Source organism: Pelodiscus sinensis, chromosome 10 (genome assembly GCF_052426305.1).
Source record: "Pelodiscus sinensis isolate ZL-2025 chromosome 10, ASM5242630v1, whole genome shotgun sequence".
In the NCBI taxonomy this organism is placed as follows: Eukaryota; Metazoa; Chordata; order Testudines; family Trionychidae; genus Pelodiscus; species Pelodiscus sinensis.
This window is the reverse complement of record NC_143061.1, coordinates 44,706,105-44,718,184: the sequence shown is the minus strand read 5'-3', so window position 1 is coordinate 44,718,184 and position 12,080 is coordinate 44,706,105. Positions and strand designations below refer to the sequence as shown.

Sequence of the window (12,080 nt, the reverse complement as noted above, 5' to 3'; positions counted from 1 at the left end):
CTTGAAATGTAGCAAGAGTCATTGGGGTGCATCAGAGTCCAGGTAGAAAGTTTAGCAGCAGCTCTAGCTGCTCCACAGATTCCCTCATCAGCAGCACTAGCATTTCCTGGATGTTGAGAATTTGTGCCCAGAGTTCCCCTGTCACAGTTGGACAGCTCTTTTTGTGTATATGAATGCGGAGAAAAGGGAATGGAGCACTGGTTCCTCTTACGTCTCTCTCTGCAGGAAGGGGTTGATTCACCTCCTTTCCTTCCTAATACACAGGATCAGGATCACTGCAGTATTTACATTTCATTCATACACAATTCATAAGAGTCCCTCCTGGGTTTTTTAGGTCATTGGCGTTAAATGCAGTTTTTGTTGATAATAAAAATCACCCATTTAAGACAATGATCTGATTCCTATGTCCTAAGGTGGGAGGTTCTGTTTGCACTGCCTAAGACTGCAAAGCCAAACTACTAAAAGAAATTACAGTTCTCATCTGTCCAGCAGGAGAGCTTGAGTGTATCTCACAAGAAGGCATTCCCACTGCACCTTCCTATGTTCTCAATGGGGTTTTGCATTTGGGTGTTGGCAGCAATACAAATCCAAGGCTAGAGAATGTGTAACTTTGGGAAGTTTTAAGATAAGCCTTTAATGGCAAGGAAGTCTCTTGCAGGTCCCTGCCTTCTGTGCAAAGAGTGCCAGAGTGGGGAACAGCCTTGTCAGGTACCACGGCTGGCCATAGCAAGGAAGCTGGGGGTCAAAGGCAGTGTTCCCACTAAGCAGCACAGCTTCACAGGTGGATTAATCAGCCCTGCCCAGCCAGAGGCTCAGGGCTCCTTGCATGGAGCTGACTGACTGGGTGGGGCTGATTAATCACCTGCGAAGCTGTGCTGCCTCACAGCTTAGAGTGAACACTGGTCAAAGGGGTGGTAAAGATGAGGTCTGTACTGGAAATGAGTATGGAAGGGTGTACAAGAGGAGCGACTGGAGACTATGTCCTTTTGCTCACTGATTTTCTTAGCACTCAAAAATGGGGATGCATGGCATGAGGTTACCGAAGAGACTGAAGCTGCTCATGACTGGGGCCTGATGAGAACATTTTGGTTCATTTGGGGCTCACTGTGGGAACTCATGGCCCTTTGCTTAGAGGTCTTTGAGAATGACTCCTGGTTGACTTTATAGGCACAATATCCTTAGATGTAGAAGGTTGCTATGAGGATTCCCACCATCTGGAGTTTTGGCATGGTGACATAGGTTGCGTCATAGAAATACCCTTGAGACTGTTACTCGATGGGCTGATCATACCACTGAGCCACCTACCTGCCTTCTGGGGCACTAAACCACCCTGTCCGGCTGAGCCAAAAAGTCTGATCTCCCCCAGAAAAGGCACAGAGCTAAGCAATATAGACACAGAGAACAGAACAGCTCAGCTCTGGGAAGGCTCAATCACAGGGACTTGACACAGCACCCAGGTGCACAGATCCAATGAGATCAAAACCCCCAGATAAATCCATCTTACTCTACATAAAAGTTTTTACAGAGCAAGTTCATAAGGTGTTTACCCTCTTTATCAATGAAAGAGAGAGATGCACAGCTGTTGCTCCCCTCCTCCGCCAGTAACAATTATTTACACTGAGTTTGATAATAAATAAAAGTGTTTTTATTAAGTATAAGAAGTAGGATTTAAGTGGTTGTAAGTGAAAACAGAGAGATCAAAGTAAGGTACTAAGCAAAACAAAACACACCAGCAATGCTTGATATTCTAAGGAACTTGGTACATGCAGTTTCCTACTCTAATGGTAGTTTTAATCATCTTTCTTACAATCTAGGTAGTGTCCTAGAAGGTCCAGGCTCCCCACATAAAGCTTCATAAGCCATAGGAGCAAGGAGTAGGCTGGGTCACCAATTATCACAATAGGCATTTCCACCTCTCTTATTCTGATTTTCTGGTCTGGGGGAAAAGTTCCAGCATGCATCTTTCGGAAGAGCCATTTTCAGGTATCTAAAAGGGTGTCATAAGGAGGAGGGAGAAAACTTGTTCATCTTGGCCTCTCAGGATAGAACAAGAAGCAATGGGCTTAAACTGCAGCAAGGGAGGTTTAGTTTGGACATTAGGAAAAAGTTCCTAACTGTCAGGGTAGTCAAACACTGGAATAAATTGCCCAGGGAGGATGTGGAATCTCCATCTCTGGAGATATTTAAGAATAGGTTAGATCAATGTCTATCAGGGATGGTCTAGACAGTATTTGGTCCTGCCATGGGGGCAGAGGACTGGACTTGATGACCTCTCGAGATCCCTTCCAGTCCTAGTATTCTATGATTCTATGTCATGCACCTTTCCCAACCATCCCACACTGATGGCAGTGAAATGGCTCTTGGGATCCACCAGCAGCTGAAGCACCTTGTAGTTTAGGTACTCCTTGGCAAGATGGGCAGGGGTCAAGATGAGGATGTGTGCTACAGTTAGGGGACCCCATTACAGCAAAGCTATCTACTCTGGTATCCACATTTCCCAGAGTCACAACCCTCCATAGCAGAATGACATTGATTGACTAGGCTACTTGTATAATGACAGCCCCCACAGTAGATTTCCCTACTCCACACTGACCGGTAGCCATCTGACATTGCAAGCTTTCACAGGGCTAGTGCCGCACATGTCTCCATGGTCAGAGCAGGTCTCATTCTGGTATTCTTGCACTTCAGCGCAGGAGAAAGCCATTTGCAAAGTTCCAAGAAAGCAGCCTTACACATTCTGAAGTTTTGCAGCCACTGCTGATCGTCCCATAGCTGCACCACAATGTGGTCCCACTAGTCTGTGCTTCTCTCACAGCACCAGAACTGGCATTCCACTTTGTCCACAGGATTGACTGGCAGCTGTGCTTACATTAGCACAAGGGCTTGCATGAACAGCGAGTCCACGTCATCCTGAGATTTGTCCTTGTCCTCTTCTTGGCAGAGTGACATGCGTACCCTCTCCATATACTGAACCATTAGGCGCATCAAAATACACATCAACATCACAATGGTTTGATGCATGCTCATGCTGCTATGGCATCTGTGCAGGAAATCAGAGCAAAAAAGACAAAAAGACTGTTTCCCGTTGATCTCAAGCAAGGGAAGAGGGACTAGACGAGTGCATTATGGGATGCTGACAACATGAACCCATAATCACCAGCTGCACAGTTTTGGTTCCAGCGTGCACTGGAACTATAACCTAGAATGCAAAGCAGCTCAGGCACTATGGGATAGCTACCAACAATGCATCACTCTCCAAGTCGACAGCAGTTTCCCTAATAGGGCGTGCTACTTGGGTGTACATTGAATTCTTCCCCACTGTGAGGACACAGACCTTCAATGTTGCAAATTTGGGTGACCTGACATTGATCGTAATAGATTTGACCTTATCTCATAGGCTGTGTCTAGACTGGCAAGTTTTTCCGCAAAAGCAGCTGCTTTTGCAGAAAAACTTGTCAGCTATCTACACTGGCCACTTGAATTTCCGCAAGAACACTGACTTCCTACTGTCTGAAATCAGTGCTTCTTACAGAAATACTATGCTGCTCCCGTTCGGGCAGAAGTGTAGACAGCTGAGATTTGTTTTGCGCAAAAAAGCCCCAATCGCAAAAATGGCGATCGGGGCTATTTTGCGCAAAAGCGCTTCTAGATTGGCACGGACGCTTTTCTGCAAATAGTGCTTTTGCGGAAAAGTGTCCGTGCCAATCTAGACGCTCTTTTCCGCAAATGCTTTTAACGGAAAACTTTTCTGTTAAAAGCATTTGCGGAAAATCATGCCAGTCTAGACGTAGCCATAGTATAGAAGTAGCCTCCGAGTAGGATTTGACCCAGTGTAAGTTTTGACACTGACTTCAGTGACGGCAGGAGCAGACCAGATGATACTATGTATGTCCTAAGTAATATGTAATTGGGAGCATTAAGATGTCTTTGCCAAGGAAGTGAAAGTAAGGTGTGGAATTTTAAGTAAAAGTTGTTGATTAATCATTCCCTGTGGATGGCATGATTGCCAGCTTTGTCTGAAACTTGGCATTACCTGAAGCCCTTAACATGCAACACTTTCATGAACTTCAGCTGCAGTGAAGCATCCATAAAGGCTATAGAATTAGGCTTTGTATTTGTGGGACCTGCCAAAACAGCAGCAGCACTCATTAGCACAATCTTTCAGTTCTTGGCATCTGGCCCTTCCCAATTTGTATCTCTGGTCTGAAAAAAAACCTTCAGGGAACAGATGGGGGTGAGGGGAAATGAGAGAAATGTTTATTAATCTCTGCCCTCCTTAGCAGTGTTAGTGACAGGGTTGTCAGCATGAACAATATGGCTATCAATACATATGATTTTATTGTTAGTGTAAGTGTTATGGTTACTGTTTGAAACATTACATAGAAATAATGCTATAGAGATAAGTGAACAAGATATTGTTAACTTTCTATTAATGAATATCATCCATTTGTCTGATTGCCCTTAGGATTAAAGAGAAACATTAACTGATCTATTGTTATTGATGCAACCATAAGTGGGGAAATCAGAGGACTAAAATGCTTCAACAAAACAAAGTAAAGAAAGCTACAGTGGCCAGTATATCTCTGATGTTGCAAAAGATTAATGAGCATAGGTATAAACAGGGCAAGCCACAAAGCTTTATCTGAAAGCTATGGGTGAAAAACACATCTTAAAAGAGCTTAAATAATAACCACAAAACTTTTTTAACTTGTCTGGGCAGAAGATATATCTGGAAGATAAAATACAAAAACTGAAAGGCACATAAATAAAAATTTCTCACTTTCTCTTAGTCTTCATGAAGGATTAAACCAGGTTTTTGTCAAAGAAGAGAATGGAGTGTTATTGTTTGCTTCATTTCTTTTTATTCTCTATTTTATTAAAGACCCCATCAAGCAATTTATAATACTTTTTCCTTTTCCAATCCTCCATTGTTTATAGTACCACCTCAAAAGGCTGGTAAAAATTATTTTCCATTCTATCTTATCCTTTGTATGTGTAATTTATTTCTTTATGTTCTAAATTGAGCTGAAATTAATATAACTGATTCTGTATACACATTGTACCATATATTTTGGTGTCATTTCAAACTATTTTTCTGGTTTGACATTATTGTTGATTGATATAATATCAGCTCTTGGAATTGTATTTGTTAATTTAATATAATGCTACTGCAAATGAAACATAAAGGTAATCACAAAACTTGCATGTTTTAAAACTGTCTTGTAAAAGGAAGTTTAGACTTGAAAGAAAATGAAATACTTAGAATCCAAAGGACTTTTATCCAGTCCCCATTTAATATAGTTCAGATTTTGTATCTAAAAAACTTTACTGTGTTTCGTTAAATTGGATTTTTATGACAGTACTGTAAAGATTTTTAATACATTCTTAGCCAGTGTGGAAAACTTGTTGATAGAGTGAAAGGATGCCGTGCTACCAAGGTCCTGTCTGCTCTGCATCACAATGGACTCACATTTTGCAGAAAGTCGACTTCAGAATTCCTTGATTCTGCAGCAACGTTGATCATGTTAAACAGAGTTTTTCATAATGTATTTCTGAGACTAAGACAGTCATCGTCAAAACTCGAGAAGTGTGCTGCTTACCAGGAGCTCACATTCAGAATGTAACTGAGAGTCTTCCGAAAGTGATTAAACTTCGGCTCGCTACCCCTTCCTGCTTCTCCATGTAGGAACTAACGAGATGGCCAAGAATGACCTGGAGTGGGTCACAGCAGATTATGTAGTGTTGGGAAGAAGGATCAAGGAATTTGAAGCGCAAGTGGTGTTCTCATCCATCCTTCTGATTGAAGGTAAAGGTCCAGGTAGGGATCGTCAAATTGAGGAAGTAAATGCATGGTTGCACAGGTGGTGTCGGAGAGAGGGCTTTGGTTTCTTCAACCATAGGACTCTGTTCCGGGCACAAGGATTGTTAGCAAGAGATGGGATCCACCTAACCAAGAGTGGAAAGAGCATTTTCACAGGCAGGCTTGCAAACCTAGCGAGGAGGGCTTTAAACTAGGTTCATTGGGGGACTGTGACCAAAGCCCTGAGGTAAGTGAGGAAGTCGGACACTGGGAAGAATCACAAGGAGGAATGAACAACAAAGGAGGACCCCTGATTCGGATGGAGAAGGCAGGGCAATCAACTGGTTATTTACGGTGTTTGTACACAAATGCGAGAAGCATGGGAAACAAACAGGAAGAATTAGAAACCCTGGCCCAATCGAAGAACTATGATTTGATTGGAATAACGGAGACTTGGTTGGATGACTTGCATGACTGGAGCACTGTCATGGAAAGGTATAAACGGTTCAGGAAGAACAGGCGGGGGAGTAAAGGAAGAGGAGCTGCATTGTATGTAAGAAAGCAGTATGATTGCTTGGAGCTCCAGTATTTAGAGGGAGAAAAGACTGTTCAGAGTCTATGGGTTAAGTTTAGAGGTGGAAGCAACAGAGCTGATGTTGTGGTTGGTGTCTGCTATAGACCACCGGATCAGGTGAATGAGGTAGACACAGGGACGGCTCTAGGCACCAGCAAACCAAGTACATGCTTGGGGCAGCACATTTCCAGGGGCGGCATTCCGGCCAGCCTTACCACCCAAAGCAATGGGCGGGGCAGTGGAGCCTGTGGCCTGCAGGTGGAGCGCGCGATCTTGCTGCCCCTTGCTGCCTGCCAGCCAGGGGAAGCTCACAGCGCAGATGATGGGGGCCTGACTGGAGCCAGCCCTGGTGCAGGATCCCAGCCCTTTCCAGGCACCGCGCAGTGGGAGTCACTATCATTGCCCGAAGCCAGCCCAAGAGTCCCACCGCTCACGCAAGCCCAGGCCTAACTGCCATTGACCACTCCATCTCCTTTCCCTCTCCCCACCAAACCCTCGTGTCCCCACCCCATAGCACGCACAGAAATGTTGGAGCACCCTGGGGGAGGGGTGAAAGTGGCACGGGTCCCCCTGGGGATGCGTGTGGACACAGCTGGGAAATGTAACGGGCAAAACCAGGGGTTCGCAGCACAGCTCCCGGAGCGAAGCAGCGACACCTCTTTCTATTGCCCCCCCCCCCCCAATCTCTTAGGGTATGTCTACACTACAGCGCTAATTCGAACTAACGCATCTAGAACTAAAAACTAGTTCGAATTAGCGTTTTGCTAATTTAAACTAGCATGTCCAAAGTAAGTGGACCCTGAACCGTGGTTAAGGCTGGCCGGAAGCAGTGCCGGCAGGGCATCAGATGAGGACTTAGAGCGTGGAGCTGCTGTCTCAGGCTAGCCGAGGGCTGTGCTTAAAGGGACCCGACCCCCATTCCGGACAGACAGTTCTCAGGAAGCATGGCCCCTGGTTGGTTTCTTCAGCACTTATACCAAGACGTTATCCCTATAATTCTCCAAAAACTTCCTGGATTGACTGTGTCCTGCTGTATTTGTCTCCCAACATATGTTGGGATGATAATAATCTCTCATGACAACCGGGGCCTGTGATCTGAAATCTTCTCTTAGAGGTCTGAAGAAAACCTCATCTACGTCATCCAACTGATCTGGTGGTCTAAAACACACACCAAGCACAAGATCACCTCCCTAGTTCCTGCCTCTAAACTTAACCACATACTCTCAGCAGGCTTTTTTCCCTCTACGTACTAGACCTCTGAGCAATCATACTAATCTCTTAAATACACTGCAACTCTTCCTCCAGAGATACTCCAGAGGGGAGGGGCTGGAGTGGAGACCAAATGGAGGAAGGACCGCGGCCCCGTTTCTCAGCTCCTACACCAACAAGCCGGCCCGGTGCGGCCCCCCTCCACCCCACGCCAGGTCTCACAGGTTTGGCAGAAAGACAAGCGCGCAGGAAGCAAAAGCTTCAGAAGGACGGCTCCTCCCTCCATCTTTCCCAGGTCGCCTCCATGCTGCGTCTATCCCAATCCCAGAGCAAACTGTGGCCTGGGGCGTGGAAGCGCCTGCCTCTGCCCGCTGGGCAGATCGCCTCCGGGCACCTCCCCAGCTCAGCCTCGTCTGGAGGCCGACCCTTGGGCCTCTCCTCTTCTCTGGGGTGCCCACTGGACCTGCGCCACTCCTGGACCATTAAGCCGTTCCCCGTGGCTCGTGACGGGGTGCCTGAGCCCCAGCGCTCCGTTCCAAAGTTGGGGGGCTCACAGCGGCCGGAAAGATTTCCGGCCACCAGGTCAACCCATTCGGTCCTATGGGTCCACAGGGCCAGCCGCTCCCCGCACTGCCCCCTCAGACCTGCTCCGCACCGCTGGCCCAGCTCCAGGCTGGCGCCCGCTCCCCCCCCGCGCCACGGGCCTGAGAGTCTCCTCCTGCCACTGGGGGAGGCGGTAGCTGCCTGCTTGCCCTCTGCAAGCCGCCTCGAGCCGGCCTTGAATTCCCACACTAAGGAAGCTGCCGCACGGCAGACCCGTTGGGAAGAAAAGAGCAAGGCCACGGAACCGAGCCTGGACGGAGGGCTTGTCCGGGATTCGCACCCGGGACCTCTTGCTCCCAAAGCAAGAATCATGCTGCTAGACCAACAAGCCACGCCCTTGCTGCCACCTGGCCGTGGAGCCTCACAAGCAAAGTCACCGTAAACTCATTGTGCCAGCCTTTCTCCGCAAAGAGAAAGATCGAAAGAAAACAAACAAACAAAGAAGAGGACCAGAGTTAAAATCCTGAAAGGATTCGGACGCGAGCAACGAATACAAAGTTCTCGGGGCAGGCTTGTAGCAGACGCGGACTAATGTGCTGGTTTGACTCACGTCTCTGGAAGACAGCCGCTCGTTGCACGGGTCATCCGTCCTTCCAAGCTTCCGTTCCTAGCAGAGATGCTCCAGAGGGGAGGGGCTGGAGTGGAGACCAAAGGGAGGAAGCACCGCGGCCCCGTTTCTCACCTCCACCACGTGGAGGGACTGCCACTGTTCTGACGGTCGAAAAGGAGGTTTGGAGGTATAGACCACACGCCTGACGTTCATAGCTTCCAATACGAATGACGATCCACGCGAACAAGCGGTGCAAAGAGAATCAGCGAAGCCTACGACTTGTCTCAGCCCATTGGCTTAGCCTATGTCCTGCCAAATGTGGCCCAAATTACTCCCGGCGGTTGCGACAGCGGTCCTAGTCCACTCCAACGACGTCACAAGAGGGCGGGCCCGGATCCCCCATCCAACCTCCCGGGGCGTGGCACGGTCCAGGCGGGAAGACCGGCTGCGTCGCTGGGGTAGCGAGAGAGAATGGAAGGCCTGAGCACCGGGAAGCGTGGGGGCGGGCAACGCAGAGCGAGCTAGGCGGAAGGCTGAATCACCAAGAGGGCAGCTCCAGGCTCCGAGAGGGAGGGAAGGGCCGCAGAGGAGAAGTCAGAGAGGGTCTAACGCCGGCATGCGGCCTGGGTCCGACCGAGTACCTTCCCCAGGCCTGCCCCGCGGAGGGATCCTGCAGCCGTGAGCAAGACAACGCGGCAAGAGGAGGATTAGCTCGCCCGAACGCTAAACGCGGCCGCAGAGGAATCAGGAGCAGGGCTTGTCCGGGAGTCGAACCCGGGACCTCTCGCACCCGAAGCGAGAATCATGCCCCTAGACCAACAAGCCGGCTCGGTGCAGCTCCCCCTCACCCAGCCCACGCCAGGTCTCACAGGTTTGGCAGAAAGACCAGCGCGCGGGAAGCACAAGCTTCAGAAGGACGGCTCCTCCCTCCATCTTTCCCAGGTCGCCTCCATGCTGGGTCTATCCCACTCCCAGAGCAAACTCCAAATTGACTGCCTAACGTGACTCTCGGGCCACAGGCTGCGGGAGGGTAAGGCAGGCTAAAGTCAGGAAAATAAACAAAGGAACGGCGCCAAAGGAGCTCTTTGGCCGGGCACTGTCCGGGACGGCTCCCAGGCGAAGGGAGAATCACGCCTCTACGAGAACGGGCTGCCTTTGGCCCCGCTGCTTGCCCTCGGGCCTCAGAACTTTTGGCCCAGGACCCAGCGAGCCGTCAGCCAAGGGAAGGGTCCCGGCTTCTCAGTGGCCATCCTACATCGCCACAATACCCTAAGTAACAGGCTGCGTCGGTGCCCTGGGCTACTGGGAGGTAGAATCCAGGGCCTGCCTCCTCGCCCGCCAGGGAGGGAAGGGACACTTGGAGCCTGCCGCAAGCAGGGGAGGACCGGCTAGAAGACAACTGAAAGAAAGCGGCAAGAGTTCTCCCTCCGGCCTGAGCTGGCTGCTCCGCCGGCAACGTGGGGCGGGATGCCCGCCCCCGACAGCCGCCCGGATCGGTGGCGTGCGTCCGGAGCCCCGGCTGCAGTTTTCAAGCTGAGCCGGCGGCTCCGCCGCCGCCTGGGGCGTGGAAGCGCCTGCCTCTGCCCGCTGGGCAGATCGCCTCCGGGCACCGCGCCAGCTCAGCCTCGTCTGGAGGCCGACCCTTGGGCCTCTCCTCTTCTCTGGGGTGCCCACTGGACCTGCGCCACTCCTGGACCATTAAGCCGTCCCCCGTGGCTCGTGACGGGGTGCCTGAGCCCCAGCGCTCCGTTCCAAAGTTGGGGGGCTCACGGCGGCCGGAAAGATTTCCGGCCACCAGGTCAACCCATTCGGTCCTATGGGTCCACAGGGCCAGCCGCTCCCCGCACTGCCGCCTCAGACCTGCTCCGCACCGCTGGCCCAGCTCCAGGCTGGCGCCCGCTCCGCCCCCGCGCCACGGGCCTGAGAGTCTCCTCCTGCCACTGGGGGAGGCGGTAGCTGCCTGCTTGCCCTCTGCAAGCCGCCTCGAGCCGGCCTTGAATTCCCACACTAAGGAAGCTGCCGCACGGCAGACCCGTTGGGAAGAAAAGAGCAAGGCCAAGGAACCGAGCCTGGACGGAGGGCTTGTCCGGGATTCGCACGCGGGACCTCTTGCTCCCAAAGCAAGAATCATGCTGCTAGACCAACAAGCCACGCCCTTGCTGCCACCTGGCCGTGGAGCCTCACAAGCAAAGTCACCGTAAACTCATTGTGCCGGCCTTTCTCCGCAAAGAGAAAGATCGAAAGAAAACAAACAAACAAAGAAGAGGACCAGAGTTAAAATCCTGAAAGGATTCGGACGCGAGCAACGAATACAAAGTTCTCGGGGCAGGCTTGTAGCAGACGCGGACTAATGTGCTGGTTTGACTCACGTCTCTGGAAGACAGCCGCTCGTTGCACGGGTCATCCGTCCTTCCAAGCTTCCGTTCCTAGCAGAGATGCTCCAGAGGGGAGGGGCTGGAGTGGAGACCAAAGGGAGGAAGCACCGCGGCCCCGTTTCTCACCTCCACCACGTGGAGGGACTGCCACTGTTCTGACGGTCGAAAAGGAGGTTTGGAGGTATAGACCACACGCCTGACGTTCATAGCTTCCAATACGAATGACGATCCACGCGTACAAGCGGTGCAAAGAGAATCAGCGAAGCCTACGACTTGTCTCAGCCCATTGGCTTAGCCTATGTCCTGCCAAATGTGGCCCAAATTACTCCCGGCGGTTGCGACAGCGGTCCTAGTCCACTCCAACGACGTCACAAGAGGGCGGGCCCGGATCCCCCATCCAACCTCCCGGGGCGTGGCACGGTCCAGGCGGGAAGACCGGCTGCGTCGCTGGGGTAGCGAGAGAGAATGGAAGGCCTGAGCACCGGGAAGCGTGGGGGCGGGCAACGCAGAGCGAGCTAGGCGGAAGGCTGAATCACCAAGAGGGCAGCTCCAGGCTCCGAGAGGGAGGGAAGGGCCGCAGAGGAGAAGTCAGAGAGGGTCTAACGCCGGCATGCGGCCTGGGTCCGACCGAGTACCTTCCCCAGGCCTGCCCCGCGGAGGGATCCTGCAGCCGTGAGCAAGACAACGCGGCAAGAGGAGGATTAGCTCGCCCGAACGCTAAACGCGGCCGCAGAGGAATCAGGAGCAGGGCTTGTCCGGGAGTCGAACCCGGGACCTCTCGCACCCGAAGCGAGAATCATGCCCCTAGACCAACAAGCCGGCTCGGTGCAGCTCCCCCTCACCCAGCCCACGCCAGGTCTCACAGGTTTGGCAGAAAGACCAGCGCGCGGGAAGCACAAGCTTCAGAAGGACGGCTCCTCCCTCCATCTTTCCCAGGTCGCCTCCATGCTGGGTCTATCCCACTCCCAG

The 12,080-nt window shown here is 51.3% G+C and overlaps 1 long non-coding RNA gene and 2 other non-coding genes across 3 annotated transcripts in view; 1 reads left to right on the top strand and 2 right to left on the bottom strand.

Annotated features, from left to right (window-relative positions):
- Positions 1–12,080, top strand: part of LOC142830750 (uncharacterized) — a 93,882-nt gene that overhangs the window by 3,723 nt on the left and 78,079 nt on the right. The gene's annotated exons all lie outside the window — the stretch shown is intronic.
- On the bottom strand, positions 9,490–9,561 carry TRNAP-CGG (transfer RNA proline (anticodon CGG)). Its single transcript has one exon. It is a non-coding gene; the product is annotated as a tRNA-Pro (tRNA).
- Positions 11,859–11,930, bottom strand: TRNAP-CGG (transfer RNA proline (anticodon CGG)). Its single transcript has one exon. It is a non-coding gene; the product is annotated as a tRNA-Pro (tRNA).